This window comes from Macrotis lagotis, chromosome 6 (genome assembly GCF_037893015.1).
Source record: "Macrotis lagotis isolate mMagLag1 chromosome 6, bilby.v1.9.chrom.fasta, whole genome shotgun sequence".
Classification (NCBI taxonomy): Eukaryota; Metazoa; Chordata; class Mammalia; order Peramelemorphia; family Peramelidae; genus Macrotis; species Macrotis lagotis.
In genome coordinates, this window is record NC_133663.1 from 65605972 (window position 1) to 65625022 (window position 19051).

The 19051-nt window shown below is 35.3% G+C and overlaps 1 pseudogene; it reads right to left on the bottom strand.

The window, feature by feature from the left end:
* Nucleotides 1-5205: 5205 nt before the first annotated feature.
* LOC141492135 (leucine-rich repeat neuronal protein 1-like) lies at nt 5206-17989 on the bottom strand (annotated as a pseudogene).
* Nucleotides 17990-19051: the final 1062 nt, after the last annotated feature.

A 19051-nucleotide genomic window follows, 5' to 3' on the forward strand; every position in this document is an offset into this window, starting at 1 on the left:
TTCTTTTTTGTTTTTAAGGTTTTTGCAAGGCAAATGGAGTTAAGTGGCTTGCCCAAGGCCACACAGCTAGGCAATTACTAAGTGTCTGAGACTGGATTTGAACCCAGGTACTCCTGACTCCAGGGCCGGTGCTTTATCCACTTCGCCACCTAGCCGCCCCGTAGGAAATGATCTTAATGCATTCCTGTGTTCCCCTGCCCCTCCCCAGTTAATCATTGGGAGGTCATGCTTTTGGTGATGAGCCTCTAGGAATTTAGCTAATTTGCTCAATGAGATAGATTCAATGCAATATTTATCCAGCTTGTACACAGAATCTTTTTTTAAATTTCATACAAACTGCCAGGGTTTTTGATACACTGGCAAAGCCTTAACAAGGGCCTCTTTTGCAATGACATATTGGAGTTGGACTTTAGTGGAATCTTAAGAAGTAAGCATTTTTCCAAAATAAAGTAACTAGCAATATCCATTCATGGCATAGAATAACAAAATACTTTATTAAAAGGTACAATTGTGGAAAATTTCTTTTATTTTATTTTACTTTATTATTTCAACTATGTATTTTTTCTTCTAAATTTTCTTCAAAATAAAAAGAATATTTTTTTGCATTTAATTTTTTCTCAATTACATAGAAACAAAGAATGTTAAAATTCATTAAAATTTTTTTTGAGTTCCAAACTTTCTCTCTCCCTCCCTCCTTCTTCACTTCCTTCTTTGAGAAGACAAGCAATTTGATATATTTTATACATGTTCAACATGCAAAATATTTCCATATTAGCTATATTACTAAATCCAATGACCAAAAAAACCCCAAGAATAATAAAAATAACAATAAATGATAATAAAAATAGTATATTCCAATCTGGATTTAGATTCCATCAATTCTTTCTCTAGAGATGAAGAATCTTTCTCATCATAAGTACTTCAGAATTTTCTTGGCTCATTGTATTGCTGAAAATAACTGTTATTCATTTGATTATAATATAATTCTGTTGTTATTGCATACAAAGTTATACTGGTTCTGCTCATTTCACTTTTCATCAATTAATATGAGTTTTTCAAATATTCTGTCATTTCTTGTAGCACAAGTTTTCCATTACAATCATATGCAATAATTTAATCAGTCATTCCTCAATTAATGGGCCTCCCCTAAATTTCCAATTCTTTGCCACCATTAAAAGAGTTGATAGAAATAGGTACAAGTAGGTCCTTTTCTTTTTTCCTTTAATCTCTTTGGAAAGCAGACTTAGTAATGATATTGCTAGATCCAAGGGTAGGGTTTTATAGCCCATTGGGGATAGTTCCACTTCAGTCTTCAGAATGGTTGGATCAGTTCACTACTCTTATCAACTATGCATTATTGTTTCTATTTTCCCACATCCTGCCCAATATTTGTCATTTTTCTTTTCTGTTATATTAGTCAATCTGATAGTTATGAGATGGTATTTTAGAGTTGTTTTTAATTGTATTTCTCTAATCAATAATGATTTAGAACGTTTTTATGTGACTAGAGATAGCTTTGATTTCTTCTGAAAAATACCTGTTCATATCCTTTGACCATTTAGCAATTGGAGAATGATTCATATTCTTATAAATTTGACTTAGTGCTATACACTTGAGAAAGAAACTTTTAGTAAAGTAATTGCTGTAAATTTTTCCAAGTATCCTGTTTCCCTTCTAATCTTAGCTATATTGGTTTCATCTGTGTATGAACTTTTAAATTGAATGAATTTAAAACATAATTAAAATTATTCATTTTACACCTGTCATTGATCTCTATCTCTTATTGGGTCTCAATTTCCTCTTTTTACATAAATCTCTCAGGTAAAAATTTTTTTTTAGGTTTTTTGCAAGGCAAATGGGGTTAAGTGGTTTGCCCAAGGCCACACAGCTAGGTAATTATTAAGTGTCTGAGACCAGATTTGAACACAGGTACTCCTGACTCCAAGGCCAGTACTTTATCCACTAGGCCACCTAGCTGCCCCTCAGGTAAAAATTTTATGCTTCCTTATGATATAATCATTTATGTCTAAATAATCTGCAGCTTATCCTAGTGTGTGAGGTGTCTTATCCCTAATTTCAACTTTCTAATTTTTCCAGCAATTTTGTCAAATAGTTATTTCTTGTCATCAGTCATGGATCTTTGGGTTTGTCAAATACTAGATTACTGTGATCATTTACTATTTTGCATTGTGTGCCTAATGATCCAGTCACTGAATCTAAATCAGCTTAAGTAGAATTTTCATTGATTTAGGCTTACCCACAAGCAATTAATATTTTTTCCAATTATTTTTTTCAGTTGTATACTACTAATCATAACCCCATTTAGGATTTTCTTGGCAAAGATCCTGGAGTGGTTTTGCCATTTCCTTCTCCTTTTTACATTTAAAAACTCATTTTACAGGTGAGGAATTGAGGCAAACAGGGTAGCATGACTTACCTAGGGTCACACAGCTAGTGAAGTCAGAGAAGAACTCAAGAAGAAAAGTCTTCCTGATTCCAAGCTCAATATTCTCTCCACTACACTGTGTAGGAACTGTTCAAGGAGGACTAGCACTTTTGATATGAGGGTTTGAAGATTCCTTTACTCCATCACCTTTAATATCTACCTAGCATTCAATTCTCACCTGTTGCTCTAAGAAACTATAGCATGCACAATGACCACACCTCAGTAGACTGTCTTGAAAGATAGACTTAACCAGGTTGAACTCATGGATCACAAACCTGTTGGTGAATTAGGATTGTGTCTACCCACGCATGAGAAAACTACCCTTCAGTGGAAAAGATGGAAGAGAACAATCTGTTCCAACAGTCATGAGGGCAGTTGAAGCAGACACTGTGCTGCCTAAACACTAAGAAGTGCTTAGAGATCAGTCAGATATCACAGAAAGACATCAAGATCATGTACTCACTCTCTAATATCATCACTTTTGCCACTGGCCTTTGATGACTCAGGAAGAGAGAGGGAGGCTGATGACTATGTGTAACTCTGCCTCACTTTTATACAATTCACTCACAAGTCAAGACACCATTTGTCCTCTTTACAAGCAAAGGACAAATAAAAGCACGCATGAGCAAAGACAAGAGAACTTGAGGAAGGGGAGAATATGAGTGATATCTTGATTTGATTGTGAGTTGGATTTAAGTGAAGCCGAGCTGCACATAGTCATCAGCTTCACTTTTTCCCTGAGTCATCAAAGGCCAGGGGTGAGACTAAAGTCAAAATGATTGGTAATGGCCCAGGGTCTAGAATATGTGCTAAAAACTCAGTCAGATAATGAAGATGCCAGGGTTATCTGCTGCATCCTGGGCATCTCCTAGGATTAGTTTACTTTTTTCATTGCTTATTTTAACTCCTTTTTCTTGTCTTATTGGTATAGCTTGCATTTCTAAAAATTATTGAATGAAAAATTTGATAATGGGTATCCTTACTTTGGTTCTGATCCTACTGAAAAGGTTTCTAGCTTATTCCTATTGTAGATATTTCTTGATGAGGGTTTTAGTTATACACTATGTATTATTTATTTTTGTTTTTTTAACAAAGGGTTAAGTGACCTGCCCATGGTCACACAGCTAGGAAATTATTATGGGTCCGAGATCAAATTTGAACTCAGTGCTCCTGACTTCAGGAGCCATGCTCTATCCATTGTGCCACCTAGCTGCCCCACTATGTATTATTTTGAGGAAAGCTCTATTTCAATGTTTTCTAGTATTTTTAACAGGAATGAGTGTTATGGTGGTCAAAGTTTTTTCTGCTAGTGTTGATAATATATGATTTTTGTTGCTTTTGTTATGATCAATTTATATGATCAATTATGTCAATAGTTTTCTTCATATTTAACCTGCCATGAATTTTTATTATAAATCTTACCTAGTTACAGTGAATGATCTTTGTAATACAGTACCACAATCTTCTGGTTAGTATTCACTTAAAATTTTTACAACAAAATTAAGGGAAATTGGACTATTGCTTTTTCTTTATTTTTACTCTTCCTGGTTTAGATATTAGCACCATATCTGAGTCATAAAAGAAATTTTGTTGAACTCCTTCTTTGCTTATTTTACCAACTAGTTTATAAGGTATTGGAAGTGGTTTTTGAATGTTTTGTAGAATTCACTTGTGAATCCATCTGATTATGAGGATTTTTCCTTAAGCCCCTTTATGCTTTTTTTCTAAAATACTGTTATTTAAGTATTATATTTCATCTTCTGTTAATCTAGGCAATTATAAAATACCAATTATCATATAGTTTGCTGAATTGAATATGTGCATGAGTGTTTGCGTGTATATATTTTTTCTCTCACTTGTTAGCTTGACCTAAGCAACTGTGTGTGTGTGTGTGTGTGTGTGTGTGTGTGTGTGTGTGTGTGTGTGTGTGTGTGTGAAAGAGAGAGGGGGGGGAGGCTAGGTGGTGCAGTGGATAAAGCATTGGCCCTGGAGTCAGGAGTACCTGGGCTCAAATCTGGTCTCAGACACTTAATAATTACCTAGTTGTGTGGCCTTGGGCAAGCCACTTAACCCCATTTGCCTTGCAAAAAAAAACTAAAGAGAGAGAGAGAGAGAGAGAGAGAGAGAGAGAGAGAGAGAGAGAGAGAGAGAGAGAGAGAGAGAGAGAAAGAGAAAGGAGGGCCATCATTCAAAGTGAAAACATTCAAAATTCAGTAAATACAAATTACAAAACAATCAACTGAAGTTACTCAACAAACACTGCAGTCAGTCTAGTCTTGGATTTTTGAGTAAAGAGTCTGTAGATTGTTACAAAGGATTGAACACAGCTTCAAAACTGTTTGCTAGCTTTAGCAGAACTCTAATCTCTATTGATACTTCAGAAGAAAGGGGAGTGGAGAGTGCTATAGAATCAAATCATTTTGTGTAATTTCCTTGAACATTGTAGTTAGAATAGAATCATTAAGTTTAACACAACTTAAGCAAAATAAAAATAATCATAATGTAATAATAGTAATCATAATCATAATCATAATAAAATATAAACTGGAAACTTGGAGAAACTGCCACATGTCAAAGCACTCCATACTAAAATATTTTGAAATATTCTTACATCTTCATCACTTAGCCATACTTAGCATCACTAAACCATTTACTCAGCAAAGTAAAAAAAATACAAATGTCTCCAAACTTTGTTACTTTTGCCAACTAAAGGAAAAAAATTTTTGTGCTTCTAACAAAGAAGCAAAATATGCCTTGAATTAACTCATGTAGTAGTTTCTGGATGTGCTAACTTGAGTTGGCTTGGTTTCTGCAGTGCTATCTTTGTCTTTTTCACTGTCACCATCCCAAGAAAAATAAAGTTCATTTAGGGGAATTAAAGATGATGATGATGAAGATGAGGAAGATGAGGATGAGGGAGGTGTATGTGTGTGTATGTTCACAGACATATACAAAAAACATTTAAATGAATTATGGTAGTTCTTTTTTTTTCCTTTTAAACTTTTTGGAGACCATGTTAATCAAGTCACACATTGACCCCATGACTGCTGCCAGGTAGTGCTACTTTCCTGATTCAAAATGTCATATGTAAACTGATATTCTTTGTGGTGATGTAAACGTATGGCTTTTAAGTCTGTGGTGGGAGGTTGAACACTGTGAGACCTACTTCATAATCAGAGGATAGATGAAGATGTGTCAAGTTGTTTCCATGAACATCAACTGAGACCCTGGCAATATATTTTATATGGGAGTATTGATTTTCATGGTGGCAAATGAACACTTTAAATTTACAGTCATGACATTGGAATTTATTTTCAAGAAGACCAAAACAGAATGAGAACCTGTCTGACTTAGATTTTTAGCACCTAAATACCATCCAAATGAGTTGCACTGACCCTTATTGTTGTGAATCTATCCCTTTTATATTTTGGGTAACACAAATATATCTCCCTGAATACTTCTGCCTGGATGCTAATGATTTCCAAATTGTTTTCATTGCTCATCTTATGCTAGTATGAAAGAGTTTCACTGTTATTTTATTTCTAGAGTGTTACTCAGTAAATTTTGGGCTCAGATTCTGCCAGGACTCACAATCTCAGAACACTATCATGCCAATAGTCATGTTTAAGTGATTTGGAAATATTTAGTTAAAAATCATAGGGAGGCATTGTTCACTTGAATCCTGAATTAAAACTACCTTTACAGTTGCCTCTGACATATTCAGGCAGACATAAGGTTAGGGCTGCTATCAATTGGATATTGATTTTGATGGAGTAATCCTGTGGATTTCTCAGTTAAACCTCAGAGAATTTCTGAGAATGATAATCTCATACAGGTTAGGAAGAGATTCTACTGTCTTTTATTAGCTGGAATTCAAAGCATTTCTTTTGAGCATCAGACTTTCAAGAGCAGGGAAGTTGCAAAAAACTAAAAAATGAATGTAAGACACCTTGGGATTATAGGTAGCCTTGAGTTTTGTAAACTTGGGCAGATTGCCCAGGATATGATGATCCACTGATACTAGTCCTCCCCCCCCCTCCCATTTTGTTGATGTCAAGTTCTTTTAACCTTTGTATTTTAAAATCTCCTTGGATTTTGTAAATTGGGTTATTACTGAGATCTAGGTACTTCAAATTTGAGACTTTCTGACAGTGCTCATAAAAAGAAAGACTATTGAGGCTGTCCTAGCCTGTCCTAGCCCCCAAAGACCAGGGATATTAGTGTGGTACATTCCTTCTAAAACCAAGCTGTGTAAATTTGAAAGGGGCTTAGAATTCATGTTGAAGATGCTAATCAATGGATTTTTCCCTAATCATCAGAATTTCCAGGTTAGGTGTAGAATCAAACCAGTGATTATCAATCACTTTCAAAATTGTAGAATTGAGATGGAATTTCTGAAGATTCTTCAGTCCTTAAAAGGCATTAGTAGAAATGCTGCTACTTGGGTTATGGTTTATGTAGAGTTCTTGCAGGTTGTGGAGTTACTGTAGGCAGTAGTCATTTATCTCCATGATAGTATTTTGTGCCAGATGGAATTTAGTGAACTGGGTGAAACTGACCAACCCTATTTCCTATGTATTTGTGAGATTTTCTGTGAAAAATCTACCTCTGTCAAACTGAAAAAAAACTGCTAGAGCTCATTGGAGGTCTCTATACTGCTGTTGCTCTGTAAAAAAGATACTTGGATTCTGCCTAACAGATTGCTGGGAATTCTTGTTAAGTGACTATACAGTCTGCTTTGTGGATTGGAGAGTGAACCATAGCCTTATTTCACACACACACACACACACACACACACACAGTTGGGGACATCATTACTCTGGATGGAAAACTCACTTCATTAATTTATTAGCAATTCCAATCCAAGATGGCAAGCAATAAAGGTAAAACTAGGATGTTCAAGTCTCAACTTTCTTCCAATTTGAAAGTTCAAACAGTAGTAAAGGAGAGATCCAGGAGAGCAAGCAAAGAAGCATAAACATTCAAGCAAAGTTTTAGTTGTGATGCATGGCTATACAGAGTTTGAAGGGAGATTTTTGAATTTTCAAAGGGCAGGAAGTAATTGGGAGCTTTTTAATTGTGCCTCTCAATTTCAGACATGGACCCAAAGCTCTACAGCATGAATTAGTTCATTAAATCAATGTCTAGAGATATGCCTTTTTATGCTTCTCTTGAGCCTTCTATTTGAAAGCCAAATTTTCTATTTAGTTCTCTTCTTTTCATCAACAACACTTGAAAGTCCTTAATTTCTGCCATGCATTATGACTATAACATCTTGTTAAAATATAAATTTTCTGAGGGTAAGCATAGATATCTTTCTTCATTGTTCCCTTCCCAGAAACTAGTATAGTATGTTACATACATGATACAGCAAATATTTTTATTTTGAATTGAATTTGTTTTATGTTTGTTTATATATAATAGTTAATTTTTCCAATTACATGTAAAAACTATTTTTAATTCTTTTTCAAAAAGTTTGAGGTCCAAATTCTCTTCCTTTCCACGCTCCTCCCATCACTGAGAAGGCAAACAATTTCATATAGGTCATACATGTGCAGCCATGAAAAAATTTCTGTTAATTATTTGATTAAAAAACCATAGATATCCCCCCCCCAAAGCAAAATAATTTTTTTTTAAAAGTATGTTTCTATCTGCATTCAGACTGGAGATGAATAACATTTTTCCTAAGTTTTTTGAAATTGTCTTAGATCATTATATTTCTGAGAATATCTAAGTCATTCATACTTAATCATCTTAGACTATTGCTGTCACTGTATACACTGTATTCTCTTGGTTCTGCTCACCAGTTCATGTAAGTTTTTCCAGGGTCTTCTCATCATTTCTTTTGTTTGTTAGTTTGTGTAAGACAATGGAGTTAAGTGACTTGCCCAAGGTCACATCACTAGGTAATTATTAAGTATCTGAGAATGATTTGAACTCAGGTCCTCCTGGCTCCAGGGCCAGTGCTCTATCCACTGTACCACCTGACTGCCCCCCTCATCATTTCTTATAGCACAAGAATATTCTATCCCAATTATAAACCACAGCTTGTTAGACACTCCCCAATTAATGGATATCCCCTCCATTTCCAATTCTTTGCCATCACAAAAAGAAACACTAAAAATATTTTCATACAAGAATATTCTTTTCCTTTTTTAAAAACAATATCTTTGGGGGACAGCTAGGTGGTTCAGCAGATAGAGCACTGGCCCTGGAGTCAGGAGGACCTGAGTTCAAATCCAGCCTCAGACACTTAATAATTACCTAGTTGTATGACCTTGAGCAAGTTACTTAAACTCATTGCCTTACAAAAACTAAAAAAAACTCCCAAAATCTTCTTTGGAATATAGACATAGCAGAGGTATTGCTAAGTCAAAGGCTAAACATAGTTGTAGAGCCCTTTGGGCATAGTCCCAAACTGCTCTCCAGAATGGATTAATCAGTTCACAACAGTCTATTAGTGTCCCAGTTTTCCTTCATCCCCCCAATATTTTTCATTTTCATTTTCTCTAATATTAGCATATTTGAGATAGGAGGTGGTCCCTTAGAATTCTCATATATTTCTCGAACTAATAGTGATTTAGAACATTTTTGATTGTAGATAGCTTTGATTACTTTGAAAACTGCATAATACTATTCCTTGACCATTTATCATATGGAAAATGGCTTTTATTTTTAGAAATTTGACTCAATTCTCTATATAGTTGGAAAAAAGAGTTTTTCAGAGAAACTTGTATTTTTTTGGTTAGGTGTTTCTCTCTATCTTATTCTCCTCCTGCTTAACCTACTCTCCTTTACCCTGTCCATTTCAAGTGTTTTGCTTTTGGCTGCCATTTCGCACAATTTGTCCTTTGTGCTATATCATCCTCCTACACCTCTCTTATTTTCTTGCTGTTCTACTTTGCAGTTGCATAAGATAGATTTCTAGTCAACTGAGTGTATAGGCTATTCTGTCTGTGAGCCAATTCTGATGAAAGTTCCAGAACTCCCTCCCCTACTTCCCCATCTTTTTCTTCTTTGTAAAAACTTTTTTTGTTCCTCTTTAATGTAAGATAACTTACCCTATTCTACTTCTTGCCCAATTCTACTTTTTAAGGAATTCTTTTCTTCAAAAAATATTATGCCTCCTTTTTCATTTGACCAATTTTATTTTTTAAGGAACTTTTCTCTTTAGTGAATTTTTCTAAATTTTTTCCATTAGGCAGTTGTGATTTTAAAGGAATTCTTCTCTTGATAGGATTTTTTGTGCCTCTCTTATCTTTTAACCCCTTCTATTTATTAAATGTTATTTTCTTCAGTGCTATCTTTTCTTTTCATGATTTTCTTGTATCAGTCTCATTTTTTCCAGTTTTTCCATCTCTTCTGTTCTTTGTTTTTTAAAATCTTTATTGAATTTTTTTTCAGAAACTTTTGGGGGCATCTGAGACCAATTTATATTTTTCTTTGAGGCTTGGATATATCAGTTTTGACTTTGTTGTCTGCATTTTTGTTTTTCTCTTCCTTGTCACCAGGTTCTTTTTGTTGTTGTTATTGTTTGTATGTTTTTCCAAACTATTTCCTGATTTTTACCTTTATGTTAAAGTTGGGCTTTATTTCTAGCATTGAAGCCTCAGTTTTGTGTGTGTGTTTGTGTGTGTGTATGTGTGTGTGTGTGTGTGTGTGTGTATGTGATGTCATTTTACAAGTTTTCAGTTCTTTCAAGATTGTATGATCTAAGGAAAGCTGTGTTTTCTACATGTAAGCAACCACAAACATCTTCTCTGTAGCTGGGGTTTCTACTCACTATTACTACATGCTCAGGTTTTTCATGACCTCTTCATCTTGGGACTGGCACCCAGGACCCTGATCAAGACTCTGATGAGGATTTGTACAAGCAATGCAACAGAGTCCTGCATAGAATGTCAGCCAAGGTACCCCTGTAATCCTTCTGACAGGTAGCATGATTTTCTTGACATCTGTAAGCTGAAAGTTCTAGAAGTTTCTGCCACAGATTCAGTTGCCTTCAAGGCTGCCATTGACTTGCTTGGGGAATTGCCTGGACTGTACAGTGCTCCAATCTCATCTCAGCATGACAGTTCTTTCCTGCTAACTTTCTTAGATGTATTGAACTGAAAAATTGCTTTACCCCATTTTTTTGTGGGTTCCGCCACCACAGAGAGCTTAGGTGAATTCCCCCTTTTTTCTGCCATCAGTTCCTACTATTGAATTGAATTTGAATATTTTCAGTTATTATTAAGATGTATGAATAGAGATATTACCAAGAATTATATCCAATAGGAACTCACATTAGTACTAGAGTTCAAAGAAGAAAAGAACCGGTATTATTATTATTATATCCCATCAGAAATGATGAAATCTGGGGGGGGACAGCTAGGTGGTGCAGTAGATAGAGCACCAGTCCTAGAGTCAGGAGGACCTGAGTTCAAATTTAACCTCAGAAACTTAATAATTATCTAACTGTGTGACCTTGGACAAGTCACTTAAGCCCATTGCCTTGCAAAAAAAACCTCAACAAAACAAAACAAAAAAACAAATGATGAAATCTATCACTTTTTAGAGATAATAAGGAATAAGAGGGTTCAAGAGATGCTACTGGAACAGGATTAACTAGTAAGCAAAAGAAATTAGTAAATTGTAGTACCATAACAGAGAAATGGTGATATCAGAAATAGAAGCAGATTTTCCTTCCCTCTCAAACTTCACACAGACCTCTGCTTAACAACTTTCTAATGTGATGAACTCTAAAGTTTGTGGCTCATCCTCTGGGAGAATTGCGTGGCATGATCATGGTTGAGCAACCCATCCAAGGTAAAACTCTCATCCTCCTATTCTAATCAATCATGGGTACTTGACTCCACTACAACCATACATCCTTCACCTATTATTCACCCAGCATTCTCCCAATTCTGGACTTTCTACCATATGGCAAAATCCCAACCTCTCCTTTTTGCTTCTAGTACTAGCTTCTCAGGATACTTGTGATGTTATTTCAGCCCAAATAATCATAGATGCTATTGGGAAAATCTATCTCCTTCTTCAGTTCCCCACCCTTTCTTTCTAGTAGTATCTGAAAGCATCCTTGAGAAGCAAACTCTATATCTTGCATGGTTAAGAGACCAATGAATAAGAGACCTTAAAAGATGTAATTTAGTTTCAGTGTGAATTTCACTGATCCCATTACTTTGCCCTCAAAATACCTCTTTTTGACATTTTTCTCTTTTTCTTAAGGTTACTACTATCTATAACATTTACAAGACTCAGTGTCATCCTTGTTTTTTCACTTTCACTCATCCCACATTTCCAGTGAGTTGCCAAATCTTATTGATTCTACTTTTAAAATATTTCTTACATTATGTGAGAGTATAGTATCACATAGCAAGCATCTCAGTTCAGGGCTTCATCACTTCCCAACTGGGCTATTGCAATGACTTAATTGTTTTTGTGTCTTCAGTCCATTTTTCCAAAGAGATGACAAAGTGATTTTCCTAAAGTTTAGGACCATGCTCTACCTCTTTCACCAGCTCAATGAACTCTAGTGGCTCCCTATTGATTCAAGGATAAAAAAATCAAGTTCTTGATTTACCATTTAAATATCCTGACCAAGTGGTCATGAGAGCATGGAGATCCATATTGCTATCTGCTTTAATTGAAAGAAAAATTAGAGACTGGATTCCATGAAACATTTCTTTACTATCTCATATGAGTTACCTAAGTTGTCATAAGTTAGAGAAAATAATTTTAAAACTTTAAATAGGATATTTTCATACCTAGGAATATAAGGAGGAGACAAATTGTAAACAACTTTACAGAGACAAGCTATCTTTAAAATAGTGAAAGCCAACAGAATGGACTAGTCTTCCTGATGCACATATCTTGTGAGACGTAGTACAGAGAATATATTGTAAAGGAAATATTGGTTGTTATGATTAGAACAATCTTTGAATTGCAAATTTACATCAGTGATATAAGAACTCCTGGATGATGTTTGAAATGCAAGAAAACAGGCAATGTCTGGTTCTCAGTACTAATGACCAACAGTCAAAATGTTGACTTTTACAGGTTTTCTTTTATTTCCCCTCCTGGTGTGAAACAAAATAATTCTCATAAAGTTGGAAATTGCTTGTGTTCTGTCACTCCTTTGCAATCATTATGTCCATTTTTATTGAATGTTCTCAGTTGCCACAGACCACTGAACTTAACATAGAAGGGAGTTATAAGGGAAATTAAAGACTTACAGAATCTTTGGTGATGACATTGGGAAACAAAATACTTACACATGTTTACATAAATATGAACTTATATATACATATTCTGACATACACATACACCTGGGAAGCACTTTTATGTAGTAGAAAAAACAGTGAATATGGCATCAATAAATTCCAGGAGTTCCTTATTTTTTCTAGAATCAGGTATAGACTATACAGTTTAGCCTATAGTCCCTCATAACCTGGCTCTAATCTACCTTTCCAGTCTTATGATTCATGACTTCACTTCCTTTATGGACTTGGTCAAATAACCTTCTTTATTTTCCTCACACATGACTCTCCACATTCCTTTTTCATGCCTCTCTCTTCACCTTCAAGCCTCAGATTAAGTTCCATCCTCTACATGAAGGCTTTTCAGACCACCTCCTCAGATCCTAATGCCCCTCAAATTTGTTTTTATTTTGTATGGACATACACACACATATTGACTGTTTTTTTTCCCTTATTCAAATGTAATTTTCTTGAGGTAAAGGTTTGGGGTTTTTTTGTATTTAATACTTCCAAGTGTTTGTTTTTTTTTGTTTCGAAGAGGACCAATGGCATGGGACAATGTCTTGACACATGAGCAAATTGGATTTAAAAGTGAGGCAGAGTTGCATAAATTCATTGGTCTCATTCTTTCTACCAGAGTCATTAAGTTCATTGGAAAGACAAATGAAAAGACAACTGGCGATGGTGCAGTATACAGTGGATGACCTTCATATCTTTGATATCTGTCTGTCCAATCTTTAAGCCCTCCTTTAAGCCTACTTTAGATGCCTTTATGGCTATTGGAACAAATTGTTCTCGTCCACCTATTCCACTGGTGGCTGTCTGCACATGCTTGGGGTAGCTAACCCTCTAACAAACTGAGTGGTCTAAGGCTTGTTGGTTATCATCCACCTCATTTAGCCCATCTGCTAAAAATTACATGCCTGTAATATGTAGGAACCTAATACATATTTGTTGATCAATACACGAAATTATCTATATGGATTAACAGGGAGTAGGTAGGCGCTTCAACAATTTAAGTCATCTACATCATAGTAAGTTGTTTATTTATAGATATTTTTGCCTGCTTTTATATTCCACAAATTCATGAACTGGTGAGTCAGTCTTTTGGCAGTATGAACTAGCTAGACTACTTCTCTAAACACAGTCATAATTAAGCCTATTGGACTTAATAAGACTTACATGGACCAGAGAACCCAACTTTTGCATGTACTCATGTCAAAAGAAAACACTACATTTGAACATTGTCTCTTTTCTTCCCCCCCTTTCCTCTCTTCCAATCCCTCTCTTCCTGTCATTTATCTTTGCTTATCTCTGTCTTTCTTTCTCTGTCTTTCCTTCTCCCACCCAGCTCCTCACTTCTCATTTATATAGAAACATGTATATCCTTGAAGCTGAGGAAGGCATAAGGTCACAATCAACTACAAAAGGAATAATAATGATCTTGTCCTACATAATACATATATCTAGACATAGGAAAGATTCAGAGGAGACATCCAAGAAGACATTAATGGTGTGCAGTGGCTGATAGAGTAAACATTTAATAAATGTTTGTTGATTGACTTAATAACTTATCTGAACCAGGTGAAACTAGTTTGGTAGCACCCCTTTGAATCAATGAACCTTTAGGAAAATTTTGAAGGAGTGCTAAGGCAATTGTGTGGCAAGGAAAAAAATGGGAAAAGTTCTAGATTTAGAGGATGACATGTCTAATAATTTAGATAAATTCCCTTACTGCATTTTGATGGCAAAGGTTCAGAATTTTTCGTGTAAAAGTGTTGATATAAATATAGACCTATCTGTAAATGATGGTGGACTGAATCATTTATCAAAAGATAGCACAGTAGTCTTGTTGTATGAGAACATTTTTTTTAGAATCACATCTTAAAATATAATTTGAAATTGGTCTCTTCAATTTGTAGTAAATACTCCCAAGAGTATAGAAAAGTTTTTGGTTTTATGTCAGGCTCCCAAGTGATCTCTTGATTCTGAAAAAAGTTAAATGATTGTGTCTCAGAAGAGTATTCTTTTCACAGTGGTCAGATCAGGCAAAAGAATTAACTTATTGGAAAAGAAAATTTTACTAGCTGCATGAGTTATCTTGCTAATATCTATATGATACAGTGGTACTGGCAAAAATAGTAGGAAAATATATGCAAACAAATATCAGACACAATCTTCTTAATGAAAGGGGATTGGCTTTAAGCATTATCTAAGGTGATCCAACAGAAGTTCCATGGGAACATGAGGAATTATGTTTTTGTTTTGCTGTTTATGTTTCCATGACAACAAATGCTAAAGAATATGGGCATAGGTGTTAATTAAAAAATACCAAGCAGCTCTGCCCAGCTAAAACTAGTTTCCTGAAAACATTCACATGTTCTACCATTGGGACTGGTAGAACCAGTGTGATTTTATTGACATAGAGAACTTCCATGTACAGAATCTCCTTCTATTAATGCAATTGATACTTTCTCTGGAACTTATAATTTTAGAGAGGAACCTGGAGTAGAGAGAACATTCTAAATTTTCTTTTAAATTTAACATTTTCCTTTTTAAATTTCAATTTAATTTTTTCCCAATTACATGCAACAGTAGTTTTCAACATTCATCCATTTACAAGTTTATGAGTTACACATTTTTCTAACACCTTCCCTTCACTCCCCTCTCCTCATGACAGCTAACAATCTTGTAAAAGTTATGCATGTACAATCATGTTTAACATATTTCCATATTAGTCATCTTGGGAAAGAGGAATTAGAATTAAGGGAAAAAACATGAGAAAGAAAGAAATAACATAAAAGAACATTTTACATTTTCAATTAACTACATTTATTTTTTCCTTCTCCCCCACTATAGGGGAGAAAAAAGAAAAGCCAAATCATTGTTACAAATATGCACAATTAAGCAGAACATATCCAAAAAGTTATGTCTCATTCTTCTTCTAGAGTCCCACATCATTCTGTCAGAAGGCAAATAGCATACATTATTATTAATCTCCTGGAATTGTGGTTGGTCTTTGTATTGGAGAATGACTGAACCAGTTAAGATATATCAATGCCATTCAATAATATTGGGCCTTGAGAAATTCCAATAAAAGGGATGATTTATGTGAAATGATGCAATAAGAAGTGAATAAAGTGGTAGAAAAATGTATGCAAAGGGAATGAACAACTTTGAAAGACCTAAGAACTTTGATCAATACTCCAAGAACTGAATTGAAATGACTCACTTAGAGTCATTCAATCTTACGTTAGAGATGGGGCTTGAACTCAGCTCTTTCTGCATTTAAAATTGACTCTGTATCCACTATAAAAGCCTCATGATATTCTTTCAATATCCTACATATATGCATATATATGTATATATATATATATATATATATATATATATATATGTCTCAATCTAGAGCTATGCCCTATGAAGTCTCTACTAATTCCTATTATTTGTTTTTTGTGTGTTCTCGGATGAGAGATATAAATAGAATGATGTAGAAATCTTTCCTTTGGGTAAACATGGACTCTTGGTCCTGAAAAAAGTTAAATGATTGTATCTCATAAAAGTATTCTCTTCACAACGGTCAGATCAGGCTTGTAAAGAGGTATCTTATTGAAGAAGAAAGCTCAGCTAGCTGCGCGGGTTAACTCGATAATATCTGTAGCTATTTTCAAAATCCATTTCAACTTGAACTCCCAGACGTCGTTTGAAGTTTTAGTGTTTTTGCCAGTCCTTTCTATTTGGTTTGTATGATATTGTATTTTGAGGAATGCGTAGCCATTATGCTGTCTCTTTCGGTCTGTGAAATATGTGTTTCCTCCCTGCTTGCCACAATTAATATTATATTGCTTTATTTCCTCTGTCTGAAGGACATTATTTTTAAGGTTATTTATTGTTCAGCCATGTCCTCTGTGTGATTCCTTCCCCTGATGAGGTTACCCTGAATATTGTCCTCCAGACATGCAGTAAAGCTCAGTAGCTGAGAAAATAACAGTGTAGTTAACCTCCTTAACACTGAAAATAAATTAGCACTAATCAGATAGGTTCTGGGGTAGCAATTGCCTTGACATAATGAAATGTGCTGGCTGAAGGGAATAGTTGCCAATATCATCGCACTGTATTCCTCAGTTCCCATGTGGATCTGACATGGCCCAATACCTAGTGAGCCAGTTATTCCTTCTTTCTAAATGTAAAGTTTGTACCATCCTGGATAGAAGCCCAGTTGATTGAGAGTTGTACTTATCCACTGCTGCCATCCCTGCTGACAGAAGATGGTGCCTCCATTATTAATTTATGTCCACACGGATCAAATAACTCTTCTCATTTCATTGACAAGATATCATGACAGCTTCATGGTGGATCTACATGCCCAGACTAGAGTGAGCTCTGCTCCGCTGTAAAGTATTTTGTCAAGATATTTAAATAATGTACTGGGAAGAAAATCGGCCAAGAGAGATCTTGGGGAGAGAGGCAATGGAGGAAATAGTAGCAAACTCAGAGACGGGGATAAATGAAAACTCTCTAGTTAAAATTTCACTGGGTCACAGCTGGGCAGCTACAGAAATGTGTCTTATGTTTTCATTTGTTAATTGAACACTTAATGAATACAGCAGTAATTAATATCTTCACTGGCTATTAATTTGAGAATTATATCCCCTGTAAGCCATGTAAAGATATGATATACGAGGCGTGACTAAGTTAGAGCAACTCTGTAAATTTATTTCGACTTCTTACATTGAAATATAGCCAACTACATTGGTCTTTTTGCTTCATTAATATAGGGATTTTGAAAACTGTTGTTGTTTGATACAGTTTTTCAGTTGTTACTGTGTGCCATCTGATGGGCTACAGTAGTCCAGAAGGAAAGAAATTATTTTCTTATTTAATGTTACCAGCAAACTGTGACAGTGAGCAATCAGAGGCTTACAACAGGTTCTCCTCTGAAGAGTCTTCTCCCGCAGCATGTGGAGTTTTTTCAGGTTTCCTTCTTCATCCAGCTGCCAAAACATCTGGTTCAGTTTTGGAGAAATATTTGTAGTGATTTTCCATCAGGATTTGATTACTGCCACTGGAACATTAATGGGTGCCATACTGGCCTAATAGATTTTATCTCCAGTCCCTTATATCTATGAAGTGTAACTGACAAATAGGACCCCTGTTCTGCAGCGGCTTTAATAAAACAACGGCTCGCTACAGAGCGAAGGGCCACGTCGTGAGGGAGTTCACATGATGGGCAAACCTCAGATCCGGAGGACAGGCGTTCTAACTTGCAGAGACTAATAAGCATCCTAAAGAAATGTTAATTTATTGCATGGTGATAGAAACCCACTGAATTACCAAGTAGACATATTTCACAAAGTAAAACATAGATTTATATCAACCACAGAATGACTGAGATAACCCGAAGATGTCATTTCTTGGCTCTGGCTTCTCCTCTCTTATAATTCAAGCTCTCTTTTGGGCCTTTGTAAAACAATTGATCATGAAGTAGTACATATGGCTGCTACTGTCACCACTGCAAACTCACAGCCTTTCTGGTTTGGCAAGGCCTGAGAGAGTTTGCACTCCACTGCCATTGACTTTTCAGAAACCACAATCATATCCATATCTGCATATTGAAGCACTGGAGTAAGATTTTATGGAGGGAAGATTTTAACCCAACATATATTTTGCCACTCACTGCCATACATTCTTCAATTCATTTTACTGTACTTCCTGAAAACTGACCTTTTAATTTCTTTGGATTGACAAGCATGCTTTTAAAAAATGTGAATATTCTGAGACTCTTGCCAGGTTGGCAAGGACAAACAGTCACTTACACATAAGTATGAATTACTTCTAATTACTTTCTTACTAACATTTGATAGGTTCAATAAATTGAGAGAATAGGCTTATTAATGAAAGGAGAAAAATCATTTGGAAGCAAAGGGGGGTAGCTTCCAGGAGAAACCTAGTGGGGCGGGTCATCATGAAAAAAATGACATCTTGATGGGAGGAATGTTGAAAGGAGAACCTACAGAGATAGAGGGCATCAAAAAAAGTTATGTAAAGGTTACTTAGAGATTTTGCCTACTTCCTGAACAAGTGGCCATCCTTATAATGGATTTTCATCAAGATATCTTGCTACCAACTATACCTACTATAAATCCATTATAGAGAAGTTAATTTCTGGCAGGTAGCCCTTCATTCCAGGTAAATTTATTTTACAGTCTTCTTTGTAATTTTCTTGTCATTCAATATCTCTATGACTAGTAGGTGACATCAATCAAACTAACCAAATTTAGACAGAGGTTGGGGGTTTCGGTGAACTTCATAGTCCTAGGAAAGATAGACAAATAGATACTTTGAT